We start from the raw sequence: 12,489 nt of genomic DNA on the forward strand, positions 1-12,489 counted from the left end.
GCAGAGGGCCTTCTCGGTAGTGGCACCCACCCTGTGGAATGCCCTCCCACTAGAGGTCAAAGAGAACAATTACCAGACCTTTAGAAGGCATCTCAAGGCAGCCCTGTTTAGGGAAGCTTTTAATGTTTGATGGATTTCTGTATTTTAGAATTTCTGTTTTTTTGGAAGCCGCCCAGAGTGGCTGGGGGAACCCGGCCAGATGGGCGGGGTATAAATAATAAATTATTATTATTATTATTATTATTATTATTATTATTATTATTATTATTATTAACCACCATGAATAGGATGCTCAGGTGCAAAAGAGGGCCGGGGTGGGGTGGGGCCCCTGGACCTTTAATAGTTGCACAGAAGAGGGGATTTCAGCAGATGCCACTTTCATGGTGGGCTTCACCTGCTGAGATTTCCCCTCTTCTATGCAGTCATTAAAGGTGCAGGATTCCCCCCCCCCCGTCCCCTTTTGCACCTGCCCGCTCTAAACATGTGGGATTGATGAAAGGTGAAAGCTGAGTGCTCCTCTTACCACATTTTAAACAGTCTGGCTAGCCCTTCCCTAATAATGAATTTGGAACTGATGAAAGGAGGGTCTAGTTACAGAAGAGGAAAGCTCTCACTCTATTTCCTGTAAACAGCAGTGCTGCATGCAAATTACGTGGGCTGCTGCACCTTTGCCCAGTAGGCAGGAATGCAAGTGGTGGAGACAAATGAATTTATTTATATTTCAAAGGGCTGCGTTCTCGCCTTCCTAGTTAGTCGGAGAAGATTGCAACAATGGAAGCATCCCTCTCCATAATAAAAACAATGCCTAGGCTTTCCCCAACTGCTGCATTGCCACACTGTGTTGTTGCTGCTCCTGTGGCTGTTTAGCTTTGTAGTTTTAATTTACGGTGCTAATTAATTGAATATTGTTTTTAAATGGTGAGATTTTATGTCACACTTCTCTCCCCCCCCCCCCCGTTGCATCAGGAGCACTCAGTGGAGGGGAGGGCTGTAAGAATGTACGAACAAACAAATAAACAAACAAGATTATATAGAAACAGGAGACAATGAGCCTGAAATAAGCTTTGCCGTCTCACATCTCATCTGCCTGGCACAACAAAAGCTTGCCAGAACAAACAGTTTTGCATAGAGTTGCCATGATGAACAAAAATCCACATGAGAACCTGCTGGATGAGACCAAAAGCCCATCTCTGAGCGCTCAACCAGATGCCTGCAGGAAAGAAGCAAGATAGGAGTATTATCATAGAATCACAGATTTGTAGAGTTGGAGGGGATTCCAAAGGGTCATCTAGTCCAACCCCCTGCAATGTCTCGCCAGAGTGGTGCATGCTCTAGTTATCTCCCGCTTGGACTACTGCAATACGCTCTACCTGGGGCTACCTTTGAAGGGGACTTTGAAACTACAACTAATCCAGAATGCGGCAGCTAGGCTGGTGACTGGGAGCAGCCGCCGAGACCACATAACACCGGTCTTGAAAGAACTACATTGGCTCCCAGTACGTTTCCAAGCACAATTCAAAGTGTTGGTGCTGACTTTTAAAGCCCTAAACGGCCTCAGCCCAGTATACCTGAAGGAGCGTATCCACCCCCACCATTCAGCCCGGACACTGAGATCCAGCACCAAGGGCCTTCTGGCAGTTCCCTTCCTGCGAGAAATGAGGTTGCAGGGAACCAGGCAGAGGGCCTTCTCGGTGGTGGCGCCCGCCCTGTGGAACGCCCTCCCATCAGATGTCAGGGAAATAAACAACCACCTGACTTTTAGAAGACATCTGAAGGCAGCCCTGTTCAGGGGAGTTTTTAATGTTTGATGTTTTATCATATTTTTAATATTCTGCTAGAAGCCGCCCAGAGTGGCTGGGGAAACCCAGCCAGATGCGTGGGGTATAAATAGTATATTATTATTATTATTATTATTATTATTATTATTATTATTATGGAATTGCAGTTAAGGAATCCCTGACAGATGGCCATCCAACGCCTGCTTGAAAACCTCCAATGAAGAACAGTACAGCACCCTCCGAGGGAATTCCTTTAGCTGTCGAACTGCTTTTCTTGTCAGAAAGCTCTTCCTGATATTAAGTCGGAGCTGACTTTCTTGTCATTTGAATCCATTGGTTCAGGTTCCTCCGTCTTATTATTTCTAAATATTATTAATTATCTTTATTTGTCACTTAATACAAAAAATGTCTCAAATCGGCTTATGATCTCTTTGAGGAAAAAACATATAATACCAAATTAAAATACATCAAAAGATTTAAAAGCATCATTAAATAGAGAGAGCTTATCCTGCGATAACAGAAAAGTGGCACATCCTATGCCAGCCAGCTAAAAGATGGACACCAACTGAGAGCCAAATGCCTGGCTAGATAAAAACTTCTACACGAAGGCACCTAAAGGTTGGTAGCGATGGAACCAGGGACATCTCTTGGGTGAGCCACTGCAGTGGTACCTTGGTACTCAAACGCCTTGGTTTCCAAACACCGAAAACCCGGAAGTAAGTGTTCTGGTTTTTGAATGTTTTTCGGAAGCCAAACGTCTGATGCAGTTGGCAGCTATTGTTTCGGGGGCGCCTGCACCAATCAGAAGCTGCGCCTTGTTTGGCGCTTTTGTTTCTGCTATTTATTTTGTGGAAAAAAGCCCTCATCCAAGCAATGACTATCATCAGTACAGGTAAGATTTATTTTTTATTTTTTTTAAATATCATCTACAGTACTACCTTATTTATTTTGTAGTACAGTACATTAATTATTGCTTTCATTTTATGGATCTCATTAGATAGTAAAATTCATGTTAAATTGCTGTTTTAGGGGTTGTTTTTAAAAGTCTGGAATGAATTAATCTGTTTTGCATTACTTACTATGGGAAAGCGCGCCTCGGTTTTGGAACGCTTTGGTTTTGGAACGGACTTCCGGAATGGATTAAGTTTGAGAACCAAGGGACCACTGTACTGAGAAAGACTGGTTTTGTGCTCACTTCAATAGCGGTTTTGTGCTCAATAGCTGGTTTTGTGCTCACCTCTGGCGGTTCTGGTGCTTGTCAAGGTTTCTGTTTCATTGGAATGAAGGTCAGTGGATTTTGTGGCGTCTTTAGGATATATGTTTTTATTTACACATATATACAACCGGAGCATAGGATGGAGTGGCTTGCACCATGAGCACCCCAATGGTTCTCGGTTCTCTGTTAGCCAGAGTTTTGGATCCAGTGCAGAGCAAGCATGTCTCTGTATCTCCACCTTCCAGCCTGCTTTCTGCTTTTTCACGCACCACTCTGGCTGCTGTTCTCCTACATAGCAGATAGGGGAGGTGATGGAAACCACACCCATTTGGCACAGAGCAACTTCTTTGGATATGCTAAATCGTGGTAGTTAACCTGCCAGCCAAAGAGACCGGTTTGACATGCTTGCTCTTATACATTCTGCCCTCACAGATAAAGGACCCAAAGAATTGGAAGGGACACAGGGTATCATGACCCTCCCCCCACAAACTCATAACAGTATTGGGTTAAGAACATGCTACAAAACACATCTGCAACAAAACATCAAAGCCATTACGAGACACTTGCCTTTAAAGGGTCTTGTGTGTGTTTTCTAAGCAAGGGCTGTGTCTGATGCCTGCCTGCGGAAGGACGATGGTGGTGATGGTGATGGTGGTGGTGCTGGTGCTGGTGATGATGATGATAATAATAATAATAATTTTATTATTTATACTCCACCCATCTGGCTGGGCTTCCCCAGCCACTCTGGGCGGCTTACAGCATACAGTCATACCTCGGTTTAAGTACGCTTTGGTTTGAGTACTTTCAGTTTAAGTACTCCGCGGATCCATCTGGAACGGATTAATCCACTTTCCATTACTTTCAATGGGAAAGTTCGCTTCAGGTTAAGTACGCTTCAGGTTAAGTACAGACTTCTAGAACCAATTGTGTACTTAAACCGAGGTACCACTGTATATAAAACAGTAAAACAATCAGGGCCGTCTAAAGCATATGTGGCGCTGGGGTGCAAAGATCCGCCTGGCACCCCCCCCCCCGGTGGCCCAGCCCCAGGCGTACAGGAGTGCGCAGCCAGCTGGTCGCTTCAGCATCTCGCTGGCTCGGTCGCCCCCGAACTCGTGGCCCAGAGCCACCCCCAGCAGAAGAGCCTATCACAGCGCTCCGACCAACGGGCGGGCTCTTCCCTAGACTCAACTCTTGGGCCCTAGACTCTCGACTTGGTGCCCTGAGAGCCCGGCGCCCGGGTGCCCCACACCCCTAGCGCCTATGGGTAAGACGGCCCTGAAAACAATGGCAGGTCAGCTGCTTGGCAGACAGAATGTCCTGGGTTTGATCTTCAGCATTGCCTGTTAGATGGATTTTCTGCCAAAGAGTTGCAAAAGCCCCCCCCCCCCATCTGAGAGCTAAAGTGGACTATCAGCGATGCCCTCCTGAGGGTTTTTGAGAAGGTAAATGCAGCCACGTGGGGGGTGAAATTCTGGATACGAGCTGCAGCGCTGCAACAAGGGGAGTTTAACCCCCACACTCGCCATTTTCTAGATTAAAATCCCCTGCGACGCAAGCTATTGTTGCCCAGCAGGAGAAAATAGACTGGTACAAGTAATTATGTAGTGTTGCCATATTTCACAAAGTAAAATTCCTGACACCCGCAAAGAGCTGTTGAGCTTTATTTGTTGGGCTTTTTAAAGAAACCCAACAGAACGGTTAAGCTGTTTTGGGAACAAACCCAACCCCAAACTAGTGATTTAAAGCTTTTTCGGCTTCTTCCATCGTGTTGCCATACATCCGGGTTCCCCCTGACATTTTGCCAATTCGGTAAAATTCCCCCGACACCATTCTTTACACCTGAAAACCAGGACACGTTTCCTGACGTATGGCAACCCTAAATTACGCCTTTCCCCCGCGGGGGAAATAACAGCTGAAAAGGGCCCAGGAGACCATTTGATGAAGCTGAATGTTGGAAGATCCAGATCACACGGCACATAAATAAACTACGGGATTCATTCCCCCAGGGGTGGCAATGGCCACCAACTTGGATGGCTTTCAAATAGGATTATGCGTATTCCTAGGGACCAAAGCTATCGGCTGCTAGTTACGATGGTGACCTTCTATATCCAGTGTTGGAAGGCAGCCTTCCTCTGAATTCCAGTTGCTGAGCTTATGGCTTCCTGGGGACAGCTGACTGGCCACTGTGTGAAGCCGGGTGCTTGATTCTAAATCACCTTTCACAGAATCATAAAATTATAGAGCTGGAAGGGACCCTGAGGATCATCTAGTCCAAGGTTCCCCAAACTTGGGTTTCTAGCTGTTTTTGAATTACAACTTCCATCATCCCTGACCACTGGGGTGATGGGAGTTGTAGTCCCAAAATAGCTGGAGACCCAAGTTTGGGGAACCCTGATCTAGTCCAGCCCCTGCAATCTGAAGGAGCGTCTCCACCCCCATCGTTCTGCCCGGACACTGAGGTCCAGTACCGAGGGCCTTCTGGCGGTTCCCTCGTTGCGAGAAGCCAAGTTGCAGGGAACCAGGCAGAGGGCCTTCTTGGTGGTGGCGCCTGCCCTGTGGAACGCCCTCCCAACAGATGTCAAAGAGGAAAACAACTACCCGACTTTTAGAAGACATCTGAAGGCAGCCCTGTTCAGGGAGGCTTTAAATGTTTAATAGATTATTGTGTTTAATTTTTCCGTTGGAAGCCGCCCAGAGTGGCTGGGGAAACCCAGCCAGATGGGCGGGGTATAAATAATAAATTATTATTATTATTATTATTATTATTATTATTATTATTATTATTATTATTATTCAGGAGCATGCAGCTGTCCCATATGGGGATCAAACCTGCAACCATGGCGCTATCAGCACATGCTTCAACCAACTGAGCTATCCTTTGGTCTGATCTAGCACGGCATAAGAACTTAAGAAGGGTTTGGTGGCTGGATCAGGCCAATAGCCTATCTTGTCCAGCATCCTGTTCTCACAGTGGCCCACCAGATAACCCCGTGGGAAACCTGCAGGCAGGATTCAAGCACAAGAGCAGCCTTCTCCCCTCCTGTGGTTTCCAGCAACTGGTATTCAGAAGCATTGCAGGCTTCAACTGTGGAGGCAGAACATAACCATCTTGTCTAGTGGCCATCAACAGCAGACCTTCCAAGGGTCCCTATTTTCCAGGGACACCCCTGATTTAGAGAAGCCGTCCCAGTTTCTGATTTCATCCCGGAATGTCCCGCTTTTCCGTAGGACGTCCCTATATTCATTGGAGAAATGTTGGAGAGGATGGAGTTATCTGACCCCCGAGCCGTCTGAAGGCAATCCTGTATAGGAAAGTTTTTTTAAAAAATGTTTAATGTTTTATTTTGTTTTTATATATGTTGGAAGCTTCCCAGAGTGGCTGGGGCAACCCAGTAAGATGTGTGGGATATAAGTATTTTCATCGGATAAATGTTGGAGGGTATGCAATAGTTCTCTCTTCCATAAATTTCTCCAAGTTGGTGGCCATCACTGGCTCCAGTGGGAGGGAGTTCCACAGTTTAACTCTGTGCTGTGCGAAGACTTTCTTTTATCTGTCTTGAATCTTCCAATGCTCAAGGAGGATGTCCAATGAGGAGATGTGGCTTGGTAAAAGTTCCAAGGGCTGGTCAGAGCATCCAGGGGCCTCATTTCACCTGCCCCCACTTCAGAGTCCCAAGTTCCCTACCCCTGGGTTAGACACTCTGCCATTAGTGGTTATCATAGGCTACACAAAGAGGCACAATTCAAATGATGCTCAGGTCAGCTTATGTGAGCACCAAAACCCTGCTTAGCATCTGTTCGTGGGGCGATAAGTGGAGATTTTATCAAGCAATTGCTGTCAGAAATGCTTTCTGATTATTAGAACGGACATTGCCAACTGACCGGCGGGAAAAATGGCCAGGGCCGCTCTTGTGCCTTTGAGAAATGCAACACTGTAATGAATAATCGGATTATCATCCTGCGCTCTGCATGAAGCGACCTCTGAAAAGTGTCCAGAAATGACTGGCCAGATTGTTAACTGGTGGGCACCATCTGGAGCACATAAAACCAATTTTCTTCCACCTTCTGAGGCCGCCTGTTTCTTCCCAGGCTCACTTAAGAGTGCTGGTATTGATCTTTAAAGCCCTAAAATGTTCCTCCATGACCAGAATTTCGAAAGCACCACCTTCTCTTGCGTAAAGAAACCTGAACATACTCAACGTAATGTGATAAATTGAGGTGGAGGACATTTAAATCATAGGATGTTCTCCCCAGAAAAGCCTGCCCCCCCCTCACGCTGCCCCAAATGCTTGCTTTTTGGCAAGCAGCAAAAATGCCTTTTCTGTGATCTGGCATTATTTATTAGTTATTTCATATAATTTATACACGGGGCCACAATACCTCAAGGACCACGTCTCTCCAAATGAACTGACCTGGACCCTGCGATCATCATCTGAGGCCCTTCTTCATGTGCCTCCTCTGTGAGAAGTTCAAAGTGTGGCAACATGAGAACGGGGACTTTTCTGTGGTGGCTCCCTGTTTGTGGGATGTTCTCCCCAGGAAGGCTCGCCCGGCACCTTCCTTACATATCTTTAGGCACCAGACAAAAAACATTCCTCTTCTCCCAGGTCTTAAACAATTCATGGCCTTTTAATCTTTTAATTTTTATGACCTCTAAAATGGTTTTGCTTGTTATTGTGGCACATATTTTGTGTTTTTATATTTTATATTTATATTTCATATTTATATTTCATATTGTTTTGTTTCAGATTTATATTCAGGTGAAAAATTTAACTATAATAAATTAAATAAGGGGAGGGGACCTCAAAGAGGCTTTCAAAAAGGATAAAACAATAAAATCATCACTAAAAAAACCTACAACCATAATTTAAAACATACAAAAAGTTAAAACATACGAAAAGTTAAAACACTAAAACACTAAAACAAATTAAAACTCACACAAATTCTCTAAACATCTGGGAAAAGGTAAAGGTAAAGGTAAAGGGATCCCTGACCATTAGGTCCACTCGTGGACGACTCTGGGGTTGCGGCACTCATCTCTCTAAGCCTTGTATAGAATAAAGGTAAAGGTAAAGGGACCCCTGACCATTAGGTCCAGTCGCGGACGACTCTGGGGTTGCGGCACTCATCTTGTTTTACTGGCCGAGGGAGCCGGCTTTCAGCTTCCAGGTCATGTGGCCAGCATGACAAAGCCGCTTCTGGCGAACCAGAGCAGCACACGGAAACGCCATTTACCTTCCCGTCGGAGCGGTACCTATTTATCTACTTGCACTTTGACGTGTTTTCGAACTGCTAGGTTGGCAGGAGCTGGGACCGAACAACGGGAGCTCACCCCGTCCCGGGGATTCGAACTGCCGACCTTCTGATTGGCAAGCCCTAGGCTCTGTGGTTTAACCCACAGTGCCACCCGCATCCCTAAACATCTGGGTAGGCTTGCCTAAATTAGAAGGTCTTCAGCAGGCACCAAAAAGAATACAGCGAAGGCCCTCATAATCAACAGGCAGGGAGTTCCAAAGGGTCTGTGCTGCCACACTAAATGACCAAGTTCTTACAAATGCGGTGCAGGTATTATGTATAAAAGTGGCAATTCTGCTAATCGAAGCGGTCAAGTGGGTGCAAACGGGGCGAGGCGATCTCATAGGTCAATGGTCCCAAGTTGATAAGGGCTGTATATATACTAATAGCAACCCTTTGAAATCAGCCTGGTAGCTGTTTTTAGTCTTTGTTTATCTTGCTTTCATTTTCACTGCTCATTTAAAGCAGGGTGGGGATCTTTTTTCAGCCGGAAGCGGTGCGTAGCTGAACTCTGGAACTCCCTCCTGCAGGAGTTAGTGATGGTCCCAGGGGCGGAGGAAAGGGGTGCAATGGGGGTGGTCTGCCCCGGGTGTCACCACTGAGGGGGGTGACAAAATGCCAGGTGGCACTAGCCGCAGGACCTGCAGCATGCCCGAGCCACGAGTCTCTCCTGGGAGTGACGCAGTGGTTTGGGCACCCGCAGGCTCTGCGCTGCCCCAAAGGGTCCGCCTGGCGCCTCCCCCTCAGCTGTAGGGCAGCTGAGTGTGAAAAGGCAGGCAGACTCCTCAGAGGCCCCATGGAGTGTCCTGCCCCAGCTCGCCCCAGGCGCCCGATCGGCTTGCTCCACCGCTGGGCGGCCCCCAACTTGAGTGGTTTCATAGAATCGTAGAGTTGGAAGAGACCACAAGGGCCATCCAGTCCAACCCCCTGCCGAGCAGGAAACACCATCAAAGCATTATTGACATATGCCTGTCAAGCCTCTGCTTAAAGACCTCCAAAGAAGGAGACTCCACCACACTCCTTGGTAGCAAATTCCACTGCCGAACAGCTCTTACTGCCAGGAAGTTCTTCCTAATGTTTAGGTGGAATCTTCTTTCTTGTAGTTTGAATACATTACTCCGTGTCCGCTTTTCAAAAGAGGACTGGACAAATTCATGGACTTATGAGTTGGAGGCAGCTGCGCTTCTAAATACCAGTTCCTGGAAACCGCAGGAGGGGAGAGGGAGAGGGGTGGGGAAAGGTTGCAAAGTCTCCCAAGGAATTGTGCCACCTTTGTGTACACCTTGGGAGCCAGAAAGCCTCCACTGCCGTTTGATTCTGTTTCCTGGACTCAAGCATGAGGGGAATTCCTCTCGGCCCTTGTCACAGCAGGAAAGGGGGCCATATCCTGCTCAGTGCTTAGCTAGCTGTTCTGTCCTGACCCATACATGGCAGGGGGGAAAGACACAATAAAGGGGAATCCCACAGTCGTCAGCAGAAAAGCTGCCAAGGGAGAAGAGGAGGTTCTGCAACCTTTGCAAACTGGGCTTCTCAGCTGATTCCTTCTCCTTTTGAAATTTCAGCAGGGAACTGCGACTCAAGAGCATTTCCAGGCAATCGCCAAGAGCTTTCCCCCAGCTACACCATAGAGCGCATTCCTACACGTCTACTCAGAAGCAAGGTCACACGCACACCATACATTTAAAGCCCACGGCTTCCATGGGAACTGTAGTTTGTGTTGTGGGTGCTGGGTCTGTAAGGGGTAAACTATAGTTCCTGGGATTTGGGGGTGGGGGGGAGAGAAGCCATGCATATCCTCCAACATTTCTCTGATGAAAATAGGATTGGCCTATTCAACAACAGCAACAATTTTACTATGAATACCCCACCCATCTGACAGGATTGCCATAGCCACTCTGGACAGCTTCCAACATATATAAAAAAACATAATAAAGCATTAAGCATTAAAAAAAACCCTTCCCTGTTCAGATGGCTTGGGAGTCGCAAAACTCCATACCCTAAACCAGTGATGGGCAACCTTTTGATCTTGGTGTGTCAAAATTCGCCCAAAAACTGAGCATAATTCAGGTGGTGTGTCACTTTGAGGGAAAAAACCATAATTTCATGATATTCATAGTTTAAATAACAAAAATGTATAGTTGTAATATATAACTGTATTTAACAAACCCAAAACTAATTATTTAACCAAACCAAACCAAAAACCCCTTATTTATCACAAAGTGCCCAGAGTTGTTGAGCTGTTTGGGGGGAGCTGCTGACCAACGTTTTGGAGGTTTTGGGGGGAGTGCAAAAGTTGCTTTGCTTTTTTTGGGGGGGGGGATGCCCCAAAGCTGCTGCGCTTTTTGGGGGGAGGGGGGAGAGAACAGAAATAAATGACGAATAATACCTTCGCTGGAACTAACATGCAGCACCGACATAGTCTGCCAAAGCGCCAGCAAAAACAGCACAGAAAGGGTTAAAAAACCAATCTCTGGCTACCAGCAGCAACAACAACAACAAAGGATCGGGTTTTTACAGACAACAACAGCGCAAATGAGCCAATGGGGCGCGTGCCAGCAGTGAGGGCTCTGCGTGTCACGTCTGACACGCGTGTCATAGGTTCACCATCACTGCCCTAAACGTTTCTTCTATGAAAATAAGGACATCCTAAGGAAAAGCAGGATGTTTTGGGATCAAATCAGGAACTGTCCCTGAAAATTGGGACACTTGGAGGGTCTGAGTCATGTGCTATAAATTGCTGTGTTCTTTCTGCCCGGGAGGGGAGATGGGGGACCTCCTTGCCCAGCTGGGGCAGTTGTCTCCCGAGAGGGTGAAGTACTCACTTTCCTCAGCTTCTGCTCCCTTCTTTCAACTTCTTCCTTTAAGTCACCCTCCTGTTTGCCCTCATCACGAGCCTCTGGTCTCAGGACAGCTGCCTTTATCTCTGGAAGTTAAATCTCTCTTTGCGTGTGCACCTTGTCTCCTGGGCACATGCATGGAAACGCATGCCCAAGACCCTGGTCATATCACACAGCGCCCAGCCTGTCATTCGACACACAGGAGCCGCCGGGGTTCCTTCTGAACTCTCCGTAACCTGCTGTAGGACAATTAAGTTTCCCTAGTATATATTTAACTAAGAGAACAATCGCCCTGCTGGCCACTGCAGAGTCAATGAACAGTAGAGGGGTGAGGCTTGTGAAATAATCCCAGACAGAATAGGTGTTTTTATGGATGTGTCCCAGCGCTTTCACCGCAAAGAAGGCTCATGTTTCACTCCACGCTATGAAAAAAGTTTCACTTGTTGGTGTCTGCTCAAAGCTATGTTAAAGGGACAGGATCAAGTCCCTCTGTGTGTTGTTGAACACCAATTCCCATAAGCCCCAGCGGTATGGCCAGCAGTGAAGGATTATGGGAGCAAGCATTTGATGAGCTGCAGGCTCTCCATTCCAGTTATTGTCTCCGAGTTTCACTGGTGCCCCCTACTGGTGGCCTCCTTATGCCGCCCTTCCAGTCTCGATGGGCACCAGCCTCCACTGTTATCCAGACATCATGGAATCATAGAACTGTAGGGTTGGGAGGGACCCACGGGTCATCTAGTCCAACCCTCTGCAATGCCGGAATCTCAGCTAAAGCATCCCTGACAGAGATCTGTCCATCTTCACCCTCTTCTTGCCTCTCACTCTGCATACTTCTCCCTCCGGCCCTGCTCAGAGTGAAACTGCCAAGGCTGCATACAGAGAAGTGGAGGAAAGAGCAACTGCTGAACCAGCCTGTGAAAAAGAGGTCATGGGTAGGGTAAATTTGCATGCACAGCCCTGGGAGAAATGCTCTCTGAAATATACTCGGAGTTGAGAGTGAATTTCATGCTCTTTATTCAGCTTGTAGTCATCAAGGAGAAGAAAAGAAGAAGAATACCCTTTTCCCAAAACCATCTGCTTATATACATTATTTACACAATGGGCTTTGTGTGATTGGCTACTTCAGGGCTACACCTGTGGGCCAATCAGTTTGTGGATTGACTTCTGCCAGCCGCCTGATTGGCTGCTCCTGCAGGCCAATCAGGTTGCGGATTCACTTCCACCTGGAGTTGGATTGGGTGGCTCCTGTGGACCAATCAGACTGCTGATTCTGGATCCTATTGTTCTATGATTCAGCTCAGTACATAACACTCTCTTTTGCAGCAAGGTGGGGAGGAAGAGATCTGTTGCCTAATATATG

The 12,489-nt window shown here is 47.0% G+C and overlaps 1 protein-coding gene across 3 annotated transcripts in view; it reads right to left on the minus strand.

Annotated features, from left to right (window-relative positions):
- LOC118088930 (tyrosine-protein phosphatase non-receptor type substrate 1) overlaps nucleotides 1-12,489 on the minus strand; it is a 271,710-nt gene that overhangs the window by 154,955 nt on the left and 104,266 nt on the right. Inside the window, exon 1 of one of the 3 annotated variants that reach the window (XM_060277363.2) lies at nucleotides 11,115-11,211. The exons of 1 other annotated variant lie outside the window; for it this stretch is intronic. The gene's annotated coding sequence lies outside the window, so the exon portion shown is untranslated. Of the gene's footprint in view, nucleotides 1-11,114; nucleotides 11,212-12,489 lie in introns of those variants that run through there. One more of the 3 variants, XM_060277364.2, reaches the window with a different exon arrangement.

This window comes from Zootoca vivipara, chromosome 7, assembly GCF_965207765.1.
Source record: "Zootoca vivipara chromosome 7, rZooViv2.hap1.1, whole genome shotgun sequence".
Classification (NCBI taxonomy): Eukaryota; Metazoa; Chordata; class Lepidosauria; order Squamata; family Lacertidae; genus Zootoca; species Zootoca vivipara.